This window comes from Gallus gallus, chromosome 7 (assembly GCF_016699485.2).
Source record: "Gallus gallus isolate bGalGal1 chromosome 7, bGalGal1.mat.broiler.GRCg7b, whole genome shotgun sequence".
Lineage (NCBI taxonomy): Eukaryota > Metazoa > Chordata > Aves > Galliformes > Phasianidae > Gallus > Gallus gallus.
This window is the reverse complement of record NC_052538.1, coordinates 1638300-1658843: the sequence shown is the minus strand read 5'-3', so window position 1 is coordinate 1658843 and position 20544 is coordinate 1638300. Positions and strand designations below refer to the sequence as shown.

The 20544-nt window shown below is 37.0% G+C and overlaps 1 long non-coding RNA gene across 18 annotated transcripts in view; it reads right to left on the bottom strand.

The window, feature by feature from the left end:
* The window catches only part of LOC101747532, a 332267-nt gene that overhangs the window by 144512 nt on the left and 167211 nt on the right, over positions 1 to 20544 (bottom strand). For 11 of the 18 annotated variants that reach the window (XR_005861589.2, XR_005861587.2, XR_006939887.1 and 8 more), the window contains 3 exons: positions 2098 to 2261; positions 1095 to 1275; positions 151 to 328 (listed from right to left, as the gene is read on the bottom strand). This is a non-coding gene — a long non-coding RNA (uncharacterized LOC101747532). The remainder of the gene's footprint in view (positions 1 to 150; positions 329 to 1094; positions 1276 to 2097; positions 2262 to 20544) is intronic. The other 7 variants (XR_005861591.2, XR_005861593.2, XR_003076147.2 and 4 more) reach the window with 3 other exon arrangements.

The following is a 20544-nucleotide window of genomic DNA, read 5'->3' as shown; positions in this document are numbered from 1 at the left end:
CGTAGAGTAGGACCTCTGGAAAGAACACAGTTCAAGTAACAACTTGTGTAAGCTTAAAATCGCTCCCAGATTTCACTATGATTTTCATAATCAGTGAACTCTGCAGAAAGCATTTTGAAAAATTAAATTAATTTCTCTATTTTTACTCACTTGCCTGTTTGCTGACATCTTTTTAGGAGATCCATTTCCAAACGTCTTCAGTCGAAAATGAGATGTCACTGCTTTAGTCTGAAGATGTATTAAAATGAGAGTGGAACAGAGATAGGAGGAAAATTTTATTTTCTCTCTGTTTTTTGTTTTGTTTTTTTTTTCACACTGGCCATAGAACCTGGAAAAAAAATATCCTAAAATTTAGATCATATGGTTTAAAAAATAATCATAAAAGAAGTATATGCATACAATCTATTATTTTTTGCTTTGAACTTTGAGGTGAAACTAAGACATGTACTTTGAAATGCTTTCCATCCTGTAAGTGTTTCAAATCAGTAACCTTATTTAGTGAATCGTGAGTCTTCAATTTGCAATACCAGATTCCAACACTGACAAATACTGAACTGCAAAGGAGAAACCACTGGAATTACAGGATCAGGGATTCGGGCTTAATCTAGTTCAGATATATGTCTGGATACTGGCACACCATAACAAATAATTTAGCAATTCTAGAGTTAATGGGTAGAAGTGAAGCATTCAGCTGCTTGCCAATCCCAAAGAAATGGATTGTAAAGTAATGATCTGCAGCTTTACTGAACCCAAAAGTATCACCTGAAAGAGATACAGACAAACATGTTGTGTCATCTTTAGGTTTTTCCATTAATTCTGTGTTTAGAAAGTATCAGGTCAATATCCCTTCAAGTGGAATGTCTTCATTCATCCTTGATATATTCATTTTTAAATAAGAGATCGAGCTTCAATGAGCAGCACTATCAGAAGCAAGGAAGTTCAAAAGCATCAGGAGGCCCCAGTGATAAGAAGTTATTAGGCGGTATGATAAGGCTGTTTGAGTGTCTCTGCTCAGTCTTACAGAAAAGCAACATTCCCCCCAGAACGTCTCCGAAAATGAGCAAAGATTATGAAATAAACATTGCATGTGTTACCAGTAGCTACTGATTCCAGGAATACTCATAATGGAGAGCAGGATCTCCTTTTGAAAATTGCATTTGTCCAGCTTTTGCTTCACGTTAGAAAGAGCAAAAATAACAATTTCTTTGATTTAGCACAGTAATGGCATTTTTTCATTTCATCTTGAAAATGAGTTCTCTTTTTTCCAGTGAGTCACTGTCAGGGCAGAAATAAAAATATATCTGTATAGGCACTAAGTGTACACAATGAAGCAGCACACCACTTGGAGAATAAAGAGGCAGAAAATGAAAATGATGCTGTTAGAGCTAGGGGAACTTAAACGAGGCACAAGGTAAGAAGAATAGGCTTCAAAAGAGAAGAGATTTACTTTTAAAAATTGATGTCTTAAGAGAACTAGGCCTGGAAAATTCCAGTCTTTTCAAGATCTAAATAGTATAACAGAGCAAAGTTTGGGGTTGTTTTTCTTCATTCTTTTTAACATACCATTAATCATAACTGAAATTAATCTACTTCTATTTTTTTTCATTGACAACTGGTCAGGTTAACTCAGAAACCAAGCTTAGTTTTCAAAGTAAGCTTCTATAAACAAACAGTATCTTCACAACAACTTATAAATTTAAATATATGTCTATATATACACACCCCATTATCTTTGAGCATTTTGGTTTTGAGATCCATAGACCTGGGGAAAGAATGAGGTGATGTGAACGTGTTGTAAAGACACTGTTAAAACAGTTAAGAGTCTGAGTTCACATTCATTTGCGCACACACCACAGGATGGAGTAATTGCAATAAAGTTTAGATAATAAACCAATGTTGGATGCTCATTTAATAGGTGTTAGTTAACCTTCTGCAACACGGCATGTCTATCTCCAGTACCCATCTCTACAGAACTAACTGTGAAAGCAGTTTGGGTACTGCATTTTTCACAGACATAAATTGCACGTTTCTTGTTCAAACCCTGCGACTCAGCAGCGAGTAACATACATTGACAACCAATAAGAAAGGAAATCTCACCGTATCTCTCACTCTAAAGAACTGCCACTCTTCTCTCCACCTGAATACTCAGTCTCTTCCCTCTGTCACCACTTATTTTATGCAAGTATATGAGGTTTGGGGTGATCTGGAAATTTCGACACAGATAACAGGAACGAAATGTTCAAGTTGTTCTCAAGACAATGCTGCAAATATAAAGAACAATCCCAAATTACAGCACACACATTTCAGGTGTCTTTTTCTTACATTTTTTCTTACACTTTTCAGTTTGCTGTATCAAACAGGAACACCTTCAGATTTCACTGAACTCAAATAATAATACGTTTCATATAAACACCTTCATGGTCAATAAAATAATTTCTCATTTATTTTTTCACACTATTTTACCAGACGAATTTAAATAGAATAAGCCACATTTCTGTTCAGCTTTAAGTCAGCGTGCAGTCATTTCACCTAAGCAAAGCCCACCACGTGTATTCTGGGCTTTGTGCACGCTGCTAGTCTTGAAATATAATTTTTCCTTCTTCAAACAATTAAGCAACAAAGACACTAAGGCCAAAATTATATATAAATTGTATGAATACAAGTAACTGTTTTCAAATTCATGTTAGCAGCTTAAGGGAAAACAAGTCATATTTCTGCATGCCTCGAGAACTTTTATGAACAACTGGAGACTTAAAATTATCAGGAGTATCAGTGATAATAAAAGGCTATTTCATGTTCTTACATTTATTCCTATTGGAGACAACTGAGAACAGATGCAAAAGGCAAAATGTGCCCCCATACTTTGAGGCAGATACTCTGCAAAAGCCTCACCGCACCAGAACTTCCCCCATTCTGTACAGAACCCGCATCAAAACCAAGTTCCAAATGTCAGCAAGCTCAGCAATAATTTCTAAAGGGATCTGAATACAGAATCGGCTCCTTAACTGTTCTACGTTTGCCTTTTGAGGATGCTTCACTACACACGTATTTAGTTACCTGGTTTTACAGACTTGCTTATTCTAGTGGAACATCAGGGAAAACAAGAGTTTAATTTAACACCTCTGTTTATCATAGACTTAGCTGTGCTACAAGACCTTTCCAATTTCAAATAGAGTGAAACAAATAAAACATAGGTGCCAGGTTCATTAGCATTTAATGAATAACAAATTAACTTGCCTCCGCTAGTAATCTGAACTTGTCTTACTCCAGAGTTTTTCAATTATATTATCTTCTTTCATGCAAATTAAAGGACTACACAAGCACAATTAAATGTGGCAGCCACAAACAATGGGAAAACTACTCAGAAAAATAAGGAACTTTTTATTCAGAGCAGATAACTGGCAGCTCTCTTCAACTTTATCCATTGCAATCCACACAAGAAATAGATATTAAGATTGGGTTTCTACAATAAACTAAGACTTGTTTCAGCTGTTTGTCTTCCTCCCTCCTTTCCTTCTCTTTATGACTTTGGTTTCTTAAGATCAAACTGATGCATACTCCACCTCCTCTGTTGTACTCATGGATTTGCTCACTGAAGCGCGTACACGCAGACCCAAGCGCTGTCTGTAATTCATTCTCTCCTTTACAATATTATTGGTCATTATTCTGACTTTCAGAAAGGCAGACTGTAGGGTAGGACAGTGAGGAGAGGAAGTGGATGGCATAATGCATATTCATTTCTGTATGAATGAATCACAAAGCTAATCTTAATCAATACTTGAAACGGCCCCTATTTTAACCAGTGGACATTTTTCCATTGGCCTGAGCTGAGATGCAACCTATTGCATATCAAGCTAGTTAAACTAGTAAAATTCATTAATAACACATTAATAAATGGGTGCAGTACTCTTTTTCCCTCCTGTATACTACAGTAACTTTGTATGCAGTCTGGTTTTGAGTGACTTTTCCATGGCTATAAACACCAGCTCTGTTCAGCTCAGTAAGAACACTGCTGTTTGCTGATGTGAATAAATGTCTCCGTTTTCCTCCTCTTTTGTAACTGACAAACGTTAAAGGACTTAATTAAAGTTTAATTAATCATAAAGGACTTAGTGTTTAATTAAACATTAAGCATTAAAGCTGCAAACACACTTCTGCAAACAAGAGATGGAGCGGATGAGTCATTATGAGACTTTGTAAGGAATTGTTTCATGGGTCCTCTGGACTCTGACCACCCCTTCCAGAGCTTCAAGCTTACAGAAGCACAGACATTGCATTAAATTATGGCACAGGTGTAGCTCAAAATAATCTCCACACATTTTTGGTATGCCCATGCCTGCATTTCAGACCACAGAAGTTCTTTCCAAGAAATCAAGGGTTTTTTCATCACAGGGCAGGGTAGAACCTACAAAGTTCTACTGTTGTGCCCCATGACTTCCTAATGAAGGCATAGTTGATATACATACGAGGTAAGTGGAAGAGGAGAGACCTTAAAACATGTTAACGTGAAAAATTTGGAAGACTCAACCATAAGCTGCTGGCAAAACAGTAAGATGAAATGATGTCCATGAAGTTCGATATACAAGAAGTTGGAATACAAGCAACCAAACAACTGATCTTTGTCACTTCCATGTCATGTTACATAGAATATATACTTTGAGGTTAGACATGGGAATAACCTCCTTAAAAGCAAAACCAACAAACTGCCACCTATTTCAAATGAGTAAATTTTGTCTTGCAGATGTTTCAAACTTTTTTTCCCTGTAAAGTCATCCTCAGGTATCCCATAAATCATTTAGCTTGCTCTTTATCATCATAATCTCTCAAGGACACTGGTGATTATTTGCATGCCTTTCTGATACTGACCTCTACTAAAAGTAACATTAAACTTGTACAGCCAAGTAACTAGGAGCAAAAGTACAGGTATCTGGATTCTCACTATTCAACAGCAAGGCAACTCTGACTCTCCAATGAGCAATGAAGACGGGCCATAGAGTAACTTAGTATGTTAGAGCACACTGCTAGCCCCTTCTTCTGCCCTAGAAACCAAGCAAAATTAAATGATCTCATTTTGTAATCTCTAGAGAATGTTCTAGGTAGGTAAATGCCAAACTGGCAGAGCCAGGACAGCAGGTTGATTTCCGATAGAATTAATCCTTAAATTAATGGGATATGAAAATCCTTTCCCTTCCAAGTAACATTTGTCACCAGTATTTACTGGTATAAGCAGAGGTAATGAGGACATAAACAAGCTTTGACTTCTTCAGAGAAGCATTCTGGCAACAATATTTAAGTCAGATACAGTCACGTAGCTGTTTGCTCTATTTCTGCATTGTACTTAAGTACACATTCAGGACAATGCTGCATTTGTTATCATTTCTAAGTGGGTATGAAAAGTGATTTCACAACACGAAGAAAACTATAGAATCTGCAATCCAGTGCAGCAGCACACTGAGCTGCTGTTGTTTTTTTTTTCCCCTGTAATGTCTCATTTCCTTCTGTGCTTTAAGGTTGAACAAGAACAGATGTGAAATGTTGTGATCACTGCTTTTTCTGCAAAGAGTGTAGTTTAATGGCTCTGTATCACAGGCAACAGCTTCCCACGCTTAATTCTGTGATCCTATCAACGTTGCAAACTATCTAAGCAAAAGAAATGCATTTTGATGTTTAGAGCCTTCTCAAATTTTTTTTTTTTTTTTTTTTTTTTTTGGTTTACAGTGATTAGCAAAACCACCAAGTTTTTATCACAATTTTTATGTGTAAATTGGAGTGTTAGTAGTACAAAAAACTTCATGGGCAGGCAAGAGGCTTTGGGGCTTTTCTATATTACTAAAGAAGCTTGCAAAACTTAGGAGATGTAGAACATAAAAAATCAAAAGTACTTTTCAAATGTAGGCAATAACAATAAAAACTCCGACACCAAAAGAATAGAATAAAATAAAGCAAGGTGTGTGTGAGTGCATGAGGGGGTACCTTTCCATCACTGTAAGGTGTCTCAAAAGGATTTGTGCACATGGAATGAATAGAGGGATGCCTATTGCTGGCATCATTCAGATCAGTTGTGCAAATTGTGCAGTTATTGTGTTTTAAAGATGATAAAACAACCACAGAGTGATTCACTCATGCCTTTTGTTCAGATGCTATGGACATGTTCTAGCTCACCTGCAATACTGGATGAGATTTATGATTCATCTCTGTTCCTGCAAACCTCCACAGATGCAAATCTCCACAGCACTTCAGACCTGCTAGTATCACCATTACCTTAAGGAACAGCACTGAACATTTCTATCCTATTTGATCTCAAAAAGTACTTCTGAAAAACTAAAATCTAGACTTGAATGCTCCACACTAACCGGTCCTGACTTTCCCCATTAAACTTCAGCTATACAGAAGTAATTATTAACTCCATATTTTCTAATGGCCCACTTGTGTCCACTGACGGCAGTAACAAACATTTCAGTTTTCAGATCTCAGTGCAGAAAACAGCAAACCCATAAGTACAGTACCAATTGGCAGTCCCCCCTATGAGAGCTGAACTGAAGCAATCACTCAGTAAAACAGTGACTACAAGAGCAGAATACCCTTGGATGCTTTGTCTTCCTACCAGCCATCTGTATCACGTATACTTAATAAGTTCTGCTCAAGCTGAACCCTCTTACCCTGTTACCCACACACAAGAACTACATCTACGCACCTACATAACTCTGTTTTATTTTTAAATGCTTTTGCCATTCTCAATAATCAGAACAAAATTATGAAATGTAAAATGCTTCTAACAACACGTTTCAGTTTTCAATGTAGTTGATAATGTTGATTTAGGTTTAATTCAGTACAATTACACTTGCATTTCAAATTATCTCTCTGTTACTGAAGTCATGCTATTTCTGCTCCAATTGCCTTTCCATATTCTCTACCACAGCAGTATGCTGTTAGCACAGTTTTTGCTCTCGTGTCAAATTAACTTGCAGCTCATTGCATCGTCTTACTTTTGGAAATGCTCACATTTCAATATTTTGATTAAATTACGGGGTTGATTCAGATGAATTCTTCACATAGCAATTCTTTCGTCTCCAGTGGAGGAGTTGGGTGTGAAATGAATGCAAAAGTTTTTGCGTGTAACAAACACAAATTAAAATATCACAGCTGCTTTGCTGGACATTCTCATGTTTTGTTTTGTTCTGATTTTCATTCAGTTCTGATAACATAAATTATTGGAACTTATTATTGCTTTCATTTATGTACATCAGACATAGACTTATGTGTAGGGTCCAAGTGAAACCTTTGGTTTTTATCACCCAGCCTTGAGGTTGAAGGAGTTTAGTTTTCTTTCCAGGTAGGCTATATGCATAAATGTAGGAATAATTAAAAACCATTAAGAAGCCATATGATAATAAATGGAGTCAATGACATATCTTATACAAATATTTCTCTGATATTTTCCTGATCAGAAATTGCTCTTTGCTTACCTGCACATTCCAGGGACTTTAGATTGACGCATGTTTGTACATGGGGGCGAAGAGGTGGCAATACACACATCTCTTCATTCTCATTCAATCAGTGTGCCAGAAGACAAGTTACCTGACTTCAGTGCTACATTTTACAGAGGTTTTGGCTGTTACTACCAAGTATACATGTCAATGGATATGCAGAAGAATAGAGATGTCAAGCTTTAATCAGGTTTCCAAACGTGGGCAGACAACAATTCATCCCAAATACACCTTTATTCCTCTCAGTGGCCTCATTTCCTCTGTAAAAGCATACATACCAGGACATCCTCTCATTCAAGGGAGCATGTCATTTTGGAAGTAATGTAATATCTGCTGCAGAATGAGAACCTTCACATTTATGCTTCTAAAGACAGTCATACAGGGAAAGACTTAAGAATATTCTGGCATAGTAATTCATATATAAAAAAAAAAAAGATGACATAAAAGAAAGGAAAATAAATAGAAAAACTTATTTAACTCTCCTTTGTTTCATCTATACTCCTATTATCTAGAACAGTTTACCCAAGGCTTCAAGAAAATACGAAGATCTGCTGGAAGAAGGTCAGACACAACACTTTTCAGTATGACAAAGTCTGAAAGATGGATAACAGAGGGGCACAACGGACCACAGCCCTGCAGAAGTTAAATGCACCGTCCAAGTCGCTCACTGCTCATTTTATAGGCTTTTATTCTTTTTCTTCTAATTGTTTCAAAATTTATTTCTGTACTCATTCCATGCTGATGAAAGGCACTGCAAAGCAACAGCAGTAAAATGCTCCTAAAAATCACACAGGGCTTTATATATAAAACAGCTGGAGAACGGTCTAAATTGAGAATTGCACATGCACTCTGCAGGGATTGAAATTTTAAAGAGACAACTGATGCTATTCAGGGAAAACAGGAAAGTAACAGTGCGAATGGATTTAGGCGAGATACAGTCAAACCTCTCATTCAGTTTCTACCTGCCAATCACTAAATGTGGTTGTAGCAGTAACAGTCTAGGAAGTCATATGCTGTTTCAACAATCCATTTATCTTAAATTAAATTTATAAAGTATAACCTAAAGCAAAGTTATAATTTTTGCCTCTTTTATTCAAGCTATGGTTCACTTATTGTAGTGCTTTTGGGAGCTTTGCCAGTTAATAATTGAAGAGGTCATTTTGTTATGAATTGCTTCTTGCTTTACCATCCTATTTATTTATTACATTCACAGTGAAGTGAAATTTCCCATTTCTGAAGGCCTACCAGATGTCACAGCTACTGCCAGCTCCGTGTTTTAGCAGTCATTCATACATTTTTATTTATTTTATTTATGCATTTAACACAGTTTTCCTGTGCTATACCAATAGCAGTATGTGATGTAAAGAACATATTTGGTTGCTGTTCTTTTTTTTCTTCAAACAAAATCACTGCTCCTCTAAAAATAAAATATCATAGTAAAGAAAAAACCCGCAGTCAAATATTTTTATCAAGGATGGGCCAGAAAAAGAAGGAAGTAAGGAAACAGCCAATATTTTAACTGACTCTGTTGTGTCTTCTGATTGTAAGAAATACACTGTTAGAAATTCTTTAATTAAATTCAAAACTGGGAGGATAATCTGCCATTTCCCACATAAAGAAGGAGCCAAACATGCAATGTTAGCATCCAGGTCAACAGAACTTCCCACCTTTTTCTCTTCAATTGAATTTATATGACAAATAGCAGTTCTTCTAAATGCATTTCCACAAGTATACCAATACAGTTGTAGTTACAGTTGAGTATGCTGCATGGAAAGGACTTGGATTGTTCTAAGTGCTCGTGTCTCATTTCCTTCCTTGTACATTCACGCACATCTCAGATTACAGTGTGCTATTAATTATAACTGGAAAATGCATCCCAATACTTCCCATTTGCCAACAAGTGATCTTTGTGAATAAACTGATACTGTGGACAAATTGTTACATTTGGAAGATCTGGCGGACAAATGATCTTTCTCTGGGTTCAGAAGTTCTAACACTCATTTTTCCTAAGACTTCCAGATAAATCTTTTATCCTGATTTACTGTCAGAGATTATTTCCTTTACATTTACATCCAAAAAAATTTAGAATTAATGAATGTAACAGAACACTGTAGAAGTGCCATTGTAGATTAGCACAGCTAAAGATTTTATAAAACACAGTAAGAAAAATAAAAATGGATTCACTTAAGTAATAAAATGGCTTTGAACTTAAAACTTAGACATCTTCCTTTCACCAAATCATTCGGCAACTTTTCTTTAGAAAGAAAACCCAGCAGCAAAGATCTCATGTGGAGCAATCACTGCTGTCTTCCTGCATTTCATCTTCCCTTTAATCACACACCTATCAGCCTAGCCATCCAAAAAGGTTTTATTTCATACCTCTAATCGAGCTCAATCCGCTGTCCTTCAGTCTCCAAAAGGCACACTGAGATATGCAAATATGAACGTGGGACATGGCCTAGTGTGCATGGTGGGGATGGGTTGGCGGTTGGACCAGATGATCTTAGCAATCTTTTCCATCTGCAAGCATTCTATGATTCTATGAACCTTTTAGTTGGACAGGTGCCACTGACATCTGAAACGCGGCCATCATCAGTTGGCACTGAACAATTGTACAAATCATAAAGAAAATACAAGCGGGAAAAAAGCTCAGCAAATCCTACGAAAGACAACCTGCAATGCAGAAAAATAATTACACAGAACTTTGTGTATGAATTTCCTAGAGCAAAAGATCAAATATCCACCACGCTCTGTAGTGTGCCTATACATTGGAACCCATTGTGAGCAACGTGTCAGATAGGAGTGATGCTGCCAGAAGACTCTCAGGCCAGCAAACACTCTGCAGCCCTGATGGCAACAGCTGAGGAGATGCAGGACAACCAATGCTTTGCTCTTGTGCGCATGCAGTTAATAACATGTGGAGCCAATCCACACATTACAACCAGCTTTAAATCCTTTCCATACCCGGCTCTGTTACCCTGTGTAATCACAGAGAAATGCTGTGTGTACAACCTAGTGGCAGATATAAAAACAGACAGCCCGATGCCAATTCATAATGTGCTTTATTGCTTCAATTACAGAGCAATTAAAATGCAGTTCTTACTCCAGCTTTGCAACCCATGACATTTGACTTTTCTGGAGGTAACACTTTGGGATTTATCTAACATCCTGTTGGAACAGTCACAGACAATTTAACTTCTCTGGAATATATTAGTTTATGCTGCTGCTATAAAGGATCCAAATTGAATTCCCCACAGGGATTTTTAACTGCCATACTAAGATGTACAAAGTAATTTTTTTTCTAACGACAGGGACTGCAATAATGACTGCTGAATTTCATTTTGATAATGACAGATGTTACCAAGACAAAATAGGAATTCTTAATGAGATTTTGAGTGACATTATCCCAATTTCGTATACTTACATGTTTCAAATTTGATGCTAGTAACAAGATACTGCTTCTTATTTTTATTTGCTACGTTGCATCAGATTATCTCTGTAAGTTTCTCTACTTGTAATTTTTAACTTGAACTACTGTAAAATCTCAGCTTTTTGCAGTACTGTACTGTCCCCTTGCCAAAGTTTCCACGTACTGTTCAAATTACATTAGGTGACAATATTATAACACATTCTTAGTTTTCTACAAATCCATAAACCACCCAAACTCTGCCTATGCCTTCAGAACACAGTACTCTTCTCAGTCCTGCCCGCCAGGACAGCAGCGGTGTCCCAGTTATCTCTGGGCTCAGATGCCACCCATTGGATGCTCCAGCAGATGAGAACGCTTACCCTTACACACGCTGAGCTGACATACAGTAACAAGAAAGCAGTACTTCCAAAGGCCCTTACATTTTGTTTCGAATACTAAATTCACACCACCGCCTTCTGAGTTTATAACTGCACATACAAATAATGCTGTATATTCTGCTTATCTTCTAAAATGCCAGCAGCACAGTGTATTTGAGAACAGCTGCCAATTTCTACCCACATCCTCACATGGTATTTTCAATGCACAGTAGCTGCTGTATCCAACACAGACAGCATGAAAGTGAACACAAACTAATGGCAACCATTTGAGTAGTTCTCTGAATTATTAATAAACGACAACTATGGAAGCCATTTAATATGACTCATTAAGCTGATTAACTCCCTGTTTCAAGAGTAAACGGCTGTTCTAGTAGAAAGGAAGGTAGGAATGAGGAGATAAATAATGATTATTAGAATAACAGAGAGCTTTTTGGAGAGAAAGCGTTACTCCAAAGTCTCAGGGAGGACCTTGAGAAATTGGTGCAACAAAATGAGGAGGAACCAGTAAACAGGTAGATTATCAGATAACACATGGGGAAGGTAGTAAGAAGTCTCTCATTCGTACAGGCTCTGAAATGCAGCCACCATAAATTAAAGCTAGAGGTATAGAACCAGCGCTGCCCAGGCTTCGCAGCGGTTCTCAGACAGGGTGGATTAAAGCGTAGTTCCTAGCAGAAAGTGTAGTCTCATGCAAACTGAGAGCTGCTCTTCCTCTGGGGATGCTTCAATTCACATTTCATTATTTGTGTTTTCCAGGGCAGTTTCGGCGTCGTCTTACCATAGTGTTTATTACATTATGATTAAGGGGATAAAATTTGCACATACAAAATCAGAATACATCTTTACACAGTTAATGAGATTATCTAAACCACTTTTATCTCCTTTATCAATTTAAATGTGAACTGGCTGAAGGAAGAATTAGCCATTTTACAGCGTACTGGAATTAAATTAATGATGATTATTTAGTGATGTAAAATTAATGCATTTTAATCAGCTATTATTAGTGCATCTATTTTCATGCAAGCATTTTCCCCAAGTATCAAGTGCAGAATAAAGACATAGCAGATAAAAATTCCACAAATAACTGCAGCCTGTATTAGAGAATGTATTTTCTTCTATTTTTGGAAAAACTCCATTAGTATCACACCTCTTTTTCTTTCTCCTGTACAGAAAGCACTGTTTAGAGGAGAACCTAGAAAGATGTCAGAGAATCATGACGTTCTGTATCCCATCCACACAGCAACTTTTCACAAGACAACTGACATTAATACTACAAATTCTTTACATATTTGATGAATACCCGTTAAAATCCACTTGAAGCCTGCAGCTACATATTGGAAGTGCCATGAAATAGCTCGTAGGTACCTAGAAACGGTGCTACTCTCATTATTCGAAACCAACTCCAAAACATATACCACAGATGCCGAAATATAACGCCTTAAATTCTGATCTCACATTGAAATTCTTCAATTAATTTGGAAGAGTCATTAGATTTTAATAATTATGTATTTGTTTGGTATAAAAATACTGAGTCAATAAGTGGTATGCAAATATATTATGTAATAACCCATAACTGCGTTGTGTATATTTGTACATCTATATTTTATCTTTAATTTATTATACTCTTTTAATGTACCAGAACAAATATTTACTTTAACTATTTATTAGCCTTCACACCTTGCAAATTAATATAAAGCAGTCTAAATTATAAACAGCTGTACATTCTTCCTGATTTTTATTCTATTGTGTACAGAACCCAGAGACTGACCAAACAAAATCCCCTTTGTTCATGAAGGAGGCTTTTAATGGGTATTCTGTTTTTGAAAAGCCAAGAAATAACTTTGTCATTTCCCTACGTGCAATGCAATCTATAACAGAACCCACAAATCTAAGTGAAAATTCCAATTTAGGAGAATCTATAAATATAACACAGAATATATAAAAGATGTAATAACTCCTTCAGAATGTAAAACTAATGATTTTTAAATGAATATTTGAGACCAGACAAACCAAAGCTCATGAAAAGAGACTATTCTGAGAAGATCACAGGCTTGACTCAATCAGTTGTACTGGACAACGCCAGAAACAGATTTATGTAAATAACATAGTGAGAAAGAGCAGTAAAAATTTAACAACACTAAGTACTAAGAACAGTTATTGTATGATTGTTTGCTATATGTAGAACTCAAAGTATATACCTGATCCATAGGCATATGAAATGGGTATGCACATTGCTTAAATATAGCTATTTAAGGCTGTACAGAATACATGCGCTCAGTTTCTTACACAGGTGATGAGGCGCTGGCACACTCTGCTTAGAGAACCTGCGGATGCCCCATCCCTGGAGGCAATCAAGGCCAGGCTGGATGGGGCCCTGCACAGCCTGATCGGGTGGGTGGCAGCCCTGCCCCATGGCAAAGGGTTGGAACAAGATGATGTTTAAGGTCCCTTCCAACCCAAGCCATTCTATGACTGTGATTCTCTGTTACCCCTTGCCCCCAGACCAACCAGGTGGTCAGGCTGGGCGGGCCCCCTTTCACTGCAGAATCCTCAAGGATGGGACTCAACTACTTTGTGCCTCGAAATGTAGTCAGGACATAACCAGAGTGCACATTAGGTGTAAAGTCTGCTGGGAAGGCCCACCAATGCTGGGTGCTTGAGTATCTACATAACGTGATGTAGCTGGTTTTGTAAATGCCTACACATTTGATGAAGAAAGGCAACTCTTAAAACTTTTCTTCTTCAGATCCATTATACGTTAAAGATAGGACTAATTCAGTCTTTGTGTTTCTTCCAAACACATGCTTATTTGAGAAAATTTCTGTAATTTCTTTTTTTTATTATTCTAGCGTTCCATTCAAGTAATAAAAGAAATTTCTGTACTTATACTGATATATAATTAATTCTATAAAGTAAGCTAAGAATTCCAGCAGAATTCAAATGAGCCTGGAAAATCTTACATCTTGATATTACCTTGCTTGCGTTTCAGGTCAATCATCTTATCTCAGCTCTCTTAGTTAGCTCTCAAAGCGGCTACGCTGTTTTCAAAGGCAATGTTTTTCCTTGAAATAAATCTCCTTTTCTATTGTATTTAGATAAATAAAAAGCTGCACCTATGCTCAGAAGGGATTTATGCAAGCAAAAGTTTGTCTTCTGCAGAAGACCAAACTGCATAATCATAATGGGTCCCCTCTGCCTTAATATTTATGAATCAATCTCTGAATTATTACTTTTATTGTCCCTGATGAATCCTATGCTGCATTTCAGTTTCTGTTGATAGTGCAATACCTTAAGGAGCAAATACAAACAAACATATGGAGGATCTACCAACTCAGGCATAATGCTTCAGCTTTACTTCTGCTACTGTGGGGATTTAGATACTAATACTAAATTACTTCATTATTGGACTGGAACCCTCTGAAGGCAATCCTAACTTTCCAAATCATATGGTCTTTATTTGATAAGCAGGAAGAAAAAGAGTGGAGCAGAAGCTCAAATCATCTTATTTTGTCACTTAAGAAAGTACACAGCACTAAATATGTTTTACTGATATATTTTGTGAGGACTTTCTTGTTATCTACAGTAGTACACAAGCAGTGAAGTAGACACACTACTGAGACCAGGCTGCATTCCCAGTTCAGTTGTTTTGCACTGATCTGATGGCGCAAAGCAGACAGAAAGCCAATTTTTTCAGAGCTAGAGAAATGCTCTCAACAACAACGGAGTAGCTATTGTTTGTCCTTCAGAAAAAATAAGGCTTGAGGAAAAATACCACAGCACAGCTATTCCTGCTCGTTTGTAATTCCTCTCATCTCACCAGTCACACATCACCATCCAAGGTTACACGGACCACTGATACCTCAGAGGTGTGGGTAATGTTTTGCACTTGCATCATGGAAGCCTGTGCCCAAGCTGCCTCATTTCCCTCAAGAAAAGGGAAGAGCAGGAAAAGGGAGAAGCATCAGGAGTGGGTCTGGGGAAACGCAGGAGAACTTCAGTGTCCCCAGGTGATGTACGCAGCGTGCTTCTGCTTGGGAACCCTTGCAGACAGCACTGAATTAGATACTCTGGTGCACTGTAGACACTGAGGCAGGACTGCAAGGTGAAACACTGCTGGTAGGGACCAAGAGGTGACATTTGTAAGGTTATAATCTATTTAAGTCAGAAATCTCTTCTCCCATTCTCAATGAAAACAGTTAATACTCTCAGCTGAAGGCATGAGCTGCCTCCCAAGGGGAACAAATTGTATCGCACGTTCCTTTAGCAGCCAATATTTTGCCCATATTTTTCAAACAGTGGGATTGCTTGAATTAAAACACGGCCTTTTCTGAAAGGCTATTTCAAACATGTATTCTCTTTTGCTACAGTAGTTATTTTAATACCTAAGTGCATTCCTCACAAATAAAACTTTATAAAAAATGAATTTATATTATTTTTCAAAATGGAAAATGAATGCTACTTTGAAACCCTACCCCCCATTTTGAATAGATTAAATATTGTATTCTCCGACACTGTGATACTTTGCCCTCCCTGTCTTCAAGCGGAAAGCATGACATAAACAATACTAGATGCCATCTCACTTGAAGGCTAATCCCTCCTCTGGAGTACCACAGCTTCACCATACTGCGTAACATAGAAGATAGACTAAAAACAGTAAAAATGCAACGCACCTTACTGCTTGCTCATCTTAAACTGCTTCATCTTAAAACTTGATCATGTGCAGCTGTTCAACCTGCTTTTGGACTCCTACCTTCTTTTCTAAGGGCAGTGAAGCCTTTACTCAACCAAAGCAATCATATTGCATGATTTGTCAACCATTTTATTCGTTTTAAGAGGGAAATGTTTATTTGTTCACTTAAAAGCAAATCTGACAGATCAATATTGTGTTAAATACGCTACTGCTCAAGCACAGCTGTGCAAACAAAGGACAAAAGCAAAATTTAGATAATGTCCTTGTTCTGATAAAATGCTTCTTCAAGTGTTTAGCCTTATGTTTCACCATATGTCATTGATTGCAATGATGTTGAGTAATACTGCTGTCATTTTACTTGGTATATTTGCTACTTTAATAGATTGAACAGATATAAACCGATTGCCATGAATTAAGTAGAGTTGTTTTGTAGTGCTGGACTACACAATGACCACAAACATAGTCACTGCCATAAAAAACTAAAAATCTGAGAAAGACTATCTGTATAGAAAACACAACTTCATATTGTCTCTAAAAAATGACGTGCAAGATGAAGGGCAATTTCAGAATCGGATTTCCAGTGTCCAGGTAGAGGACACAGTTAGATGTTAGGAGGAAATTCTTTACTCAGAAGGCAGTGACGCCCTGCCACAGGCTGCCCAGTGAAGCTAGAACAAAATTAAAACAGTAAATGATAAGACTTTATGCTGCCTATGAGTGGCAAAAATCTATTTATAATTACATCACAACAGATTTTTTTTTCCAGGACCAGAATATCATTTTGTTAAATTGTTATACTCAGTAATAATATCAGGATAAGCTTACCCTCATCCCTAATGCATGCATCTTAAGATCTTAAACATATATATAAGACCTTAATTCATCTGGAAAAACAGCCTTGCACTCGAATGAAACATCCCAGGTTGGAAAGGACCCACAAGAATGAGTGGTTTCAACTCATTATGTTGCAGCCTTCAGCCCTAATTTCAAATCAGAGCCACTCCACATTTTCACTCACATCAATCTGCTGACTCAAATAATGGAAGCCTTTAAGAATAATCTCATAGTTTTGCCTAGCAATCGCACAGAGTTGTCTTCATCTCTACAGGACGATACACCTAGAGAAGATATAAATTAAGCCACCTGCATGGTGTGAAAGACAAGCTTTAAATTGAAGTACTTCTCAAAAGATTAAAAAGCCATTTAACACATTTTTTTCATTACATATCTATTAAAAAAAAAAGAAGCAAAGCAGAACTGAAGTCTAAATTTGAGATGAGTCAAGAAAGTTCAAGATACTGGTTTTGAACAAGAGCAAAATCTCTAAACGCCCTCTGATGTTCCCTCTGTCCCCACATACGTTATTGTCTAACAAAGCTGTGTCTAAGAGATTCCTTTCAGATTGTATGAAAACAAAAGGATTGGGAGTCACAGCCATGACACTGTAAGTTTAGGGACAGAAAGTTTGGAGGTGACAGAAAGGCAAAATAATTAGTCTACACAATTCAGTGTCCAAATAACCTGCCGGATGAAAGGAGCTTTCAGACCTCTCTTTCCTCATCAACTTTGATTTCTTTTTACTTTAACAGTTCATAGAGAGACTTACAGGGAGAGCTGTATACCTATTGACAGTTGAGATTTGAATTATTAAGGTGAACTGAAATGAAATGCCCTTGTTTCCTGCACCAGTGAACATCCCAAATGTGGCATCTCTTTTATTAGTGATGAAAATACTATCTTATTCTCTCCATCCCAGAGTTTTCTGAAGGTTCAAGATAGCAACTTCAATGGCAGCCAAGGACATTGAATATACCGTATTCAAGAGACAAGACTTCTCTTGTGATTGTTCACTGGTATTTCCACCCTTGAAATTTTGAATGTTACAATCCAAACTCAAATTCATAAAATGTCTAATACAATACTGAAGTATTCCACTGCATATTTATTAATGTTAGCTGCAGTAGTGCAATGTAAGACGACATACATCTCAGGACATTCATTAATCCAAGCAATAAAATTAATCAGAACTTTATAAACTAGGGATGCCAGGAATAAGTTTCTAACCCTACTGTCTCCTGTGAAAGAAAAATAAATAAATCCTAAGCATGTATTTGCATTGCTATGAAATCATGACAAAACTTGCTAATGTATCTACAGCTTGAATTTGTTGTTTGCCTTGATATGAATCTACTCTGTTAAGAGAACTTTCATAACCAATTTTGTCAGTAGTAGGTGTTTTTTCTATATTGCTCCCTTCCTGCAAAAATAACATTCATGTGTTCACTTTATCCTGCTGAAGTACAATTTTGAAGGGACAGCGTATCACAATAAAAACCAAAAAGCCATGGAGATCATGCTTGAAGGAAAGAAAAAGTGTATTTGAAAACTGTGCAAGCCAATGATAAGAACTGCAAAATTCTGAAGGATATATAGCGTGTAACTTAGCATTCTGCTCTATACTCTGTAAATGTGTACTGTCAGTCAGGGTATACTAGAATTTTCAACATTCATTCAACAGTCTATAAAAGTAAGTTTTTATGAGTTCCAACTGACTGAAACCATCTGACATTTTACCAGCATCTCTTATAGCATTTTAACTATATATGAATATATATATATATTATATATATATATATTCATATATATATATATATATATATAGTATTTATGTAACTGCTCAGTCTGGAAAAGAGAAGACTCTGAGGTGACCTGATAGCAGTCTTTCAATATCTAAAATGGAGCTATACGAAAGAAGAGGACAGACTCTTTAGCAGGACATACAGTGATAGGACAAGAGGAAAGATAAGACAAGAGGAGAGATCTAGGTTGGATATGAGGAAGAAGTTTTTCATAGTGAGAGTGGTGAGGCACTGGAACAGGTTGCTGGGATGTGGTTGATGCCCTGTCCCTGGAGACTTTCAAGACAAGCCTGGATTAGGGCCTGGGCAATCTGATCGAGATGTGCATGTCCCTGTTTATTGCAGGGCAGTTGGATTAGATGACCTTTACAGGTCTCTTCCTACTCAAAAGATTCTATGATCCTATATACACAAAACATATCTTCAATAACTAGTGATTCTAGGAGAAAAACAGACAAGAATCTATGCAAGTATTCCAAATGCTCTGCTATAGATTATCAGCATTCATAGGCATTCTTCAATAGTAATTCCAAGTACAGTATTTTATACACCCAATACTCAAGTGACCTGTACTATTGATCACTGCATATTCTATGTTGTATGAAAAAACCTACATTGTTGGAGGCTATGTCCAAGCCATAAAGTACGGTCCTATTTGAAACAAATTTATTGCCCATATCTGACTTTATCACTAGTGGCCCTGGAACTTACTGTAACACACCAGCCCTCTGAGAAACTTCTATTTTCTTTTTCCCCTTCACAGTTCTTTTCAGCTTACTCCACCCTTCTAAACACAACAATGATAATAAAACACACACACAAAACAACAACAACAACAAGAAAACCTACAAATGTCAAGAGTTATATTTACTGTAAATAAACATTTAATTACTTTAAAATTCCTTTGGGGAATATACAGAACTTGACTACCTCTGAAGAAGTTGTAGTGTAGAATAACAGAATGACTTGGGTTAGAACAAACCTGAAAGCTCACCCAGTTCCAACCTCCTGCCATGGGCAGGGCCACATCCAACTGGGCTTGAACAACTCCAGTGATGGGGCATCCACAACTTCTCTGGGCCCCATACACCAGTGCCTCTCCACCCTCTGAGTAAATTATTTTCTTCCTAACATCTAAAATAAACTTTCCCTCTTTTAGTTAAGAGCCATTTCCCTTTGTCCTCTCACACAATTGTTATTAAAAATGTTTTGTTTTCTTTTTTTATTCTTGGGTGTTTGTGTTGTTGTTGTTGTTGTTGTTGTTTTTTAATAATATACCATCTGCTAGCAAAAAAGACCAAGCATATGACAAACACAACCAAGTGTAGAAACAATAACTAGAATAATTTTTCAGCAAGTTAACAATTTCATTCTTCACATTTCAGTGCAACATCAGTTAAATAAATCATTATAACAACCCAAATACTGTAATCGAATAAAATACCTTATTACATTTTTATCATTTCTGTCCTTCATGAAAAGTACTTATGATCTTCTTGGAGTCCCAAAGGAGATTTCCAACTGACACAGCTTTGAAGAGCAATCAGATATTGCTCTTTAAAAGGAGGCTTAACCATAATCAAGCAGGGCAGGCTGCCAGTTCTCCTGCAATCCCAAACGGATCCTGTTCCATTATGCATCCTCCCTCTGCTTCAATTCATGCTGAACTTAACTAAAAGCCTTGCGTGAGCAATTTGAGGGGTTGCATCTCGCTTGAAAATGGCAAGCAGTCACTCACTTCAGCGAGGATAGATCAAAGAAAACAGGATAAAAGATAGAGCCAATTACATCATTGCTTTTTCTAAGCTGTTCAATAAATCAGCAGCTCAGCATCTGTGATATTTCAAGAAGATCTGTTTTAAACTATTTGTAAGAATTTGTAAGAATTCATCCCCCACTTAGTCCATATCTTCCAAGCCAT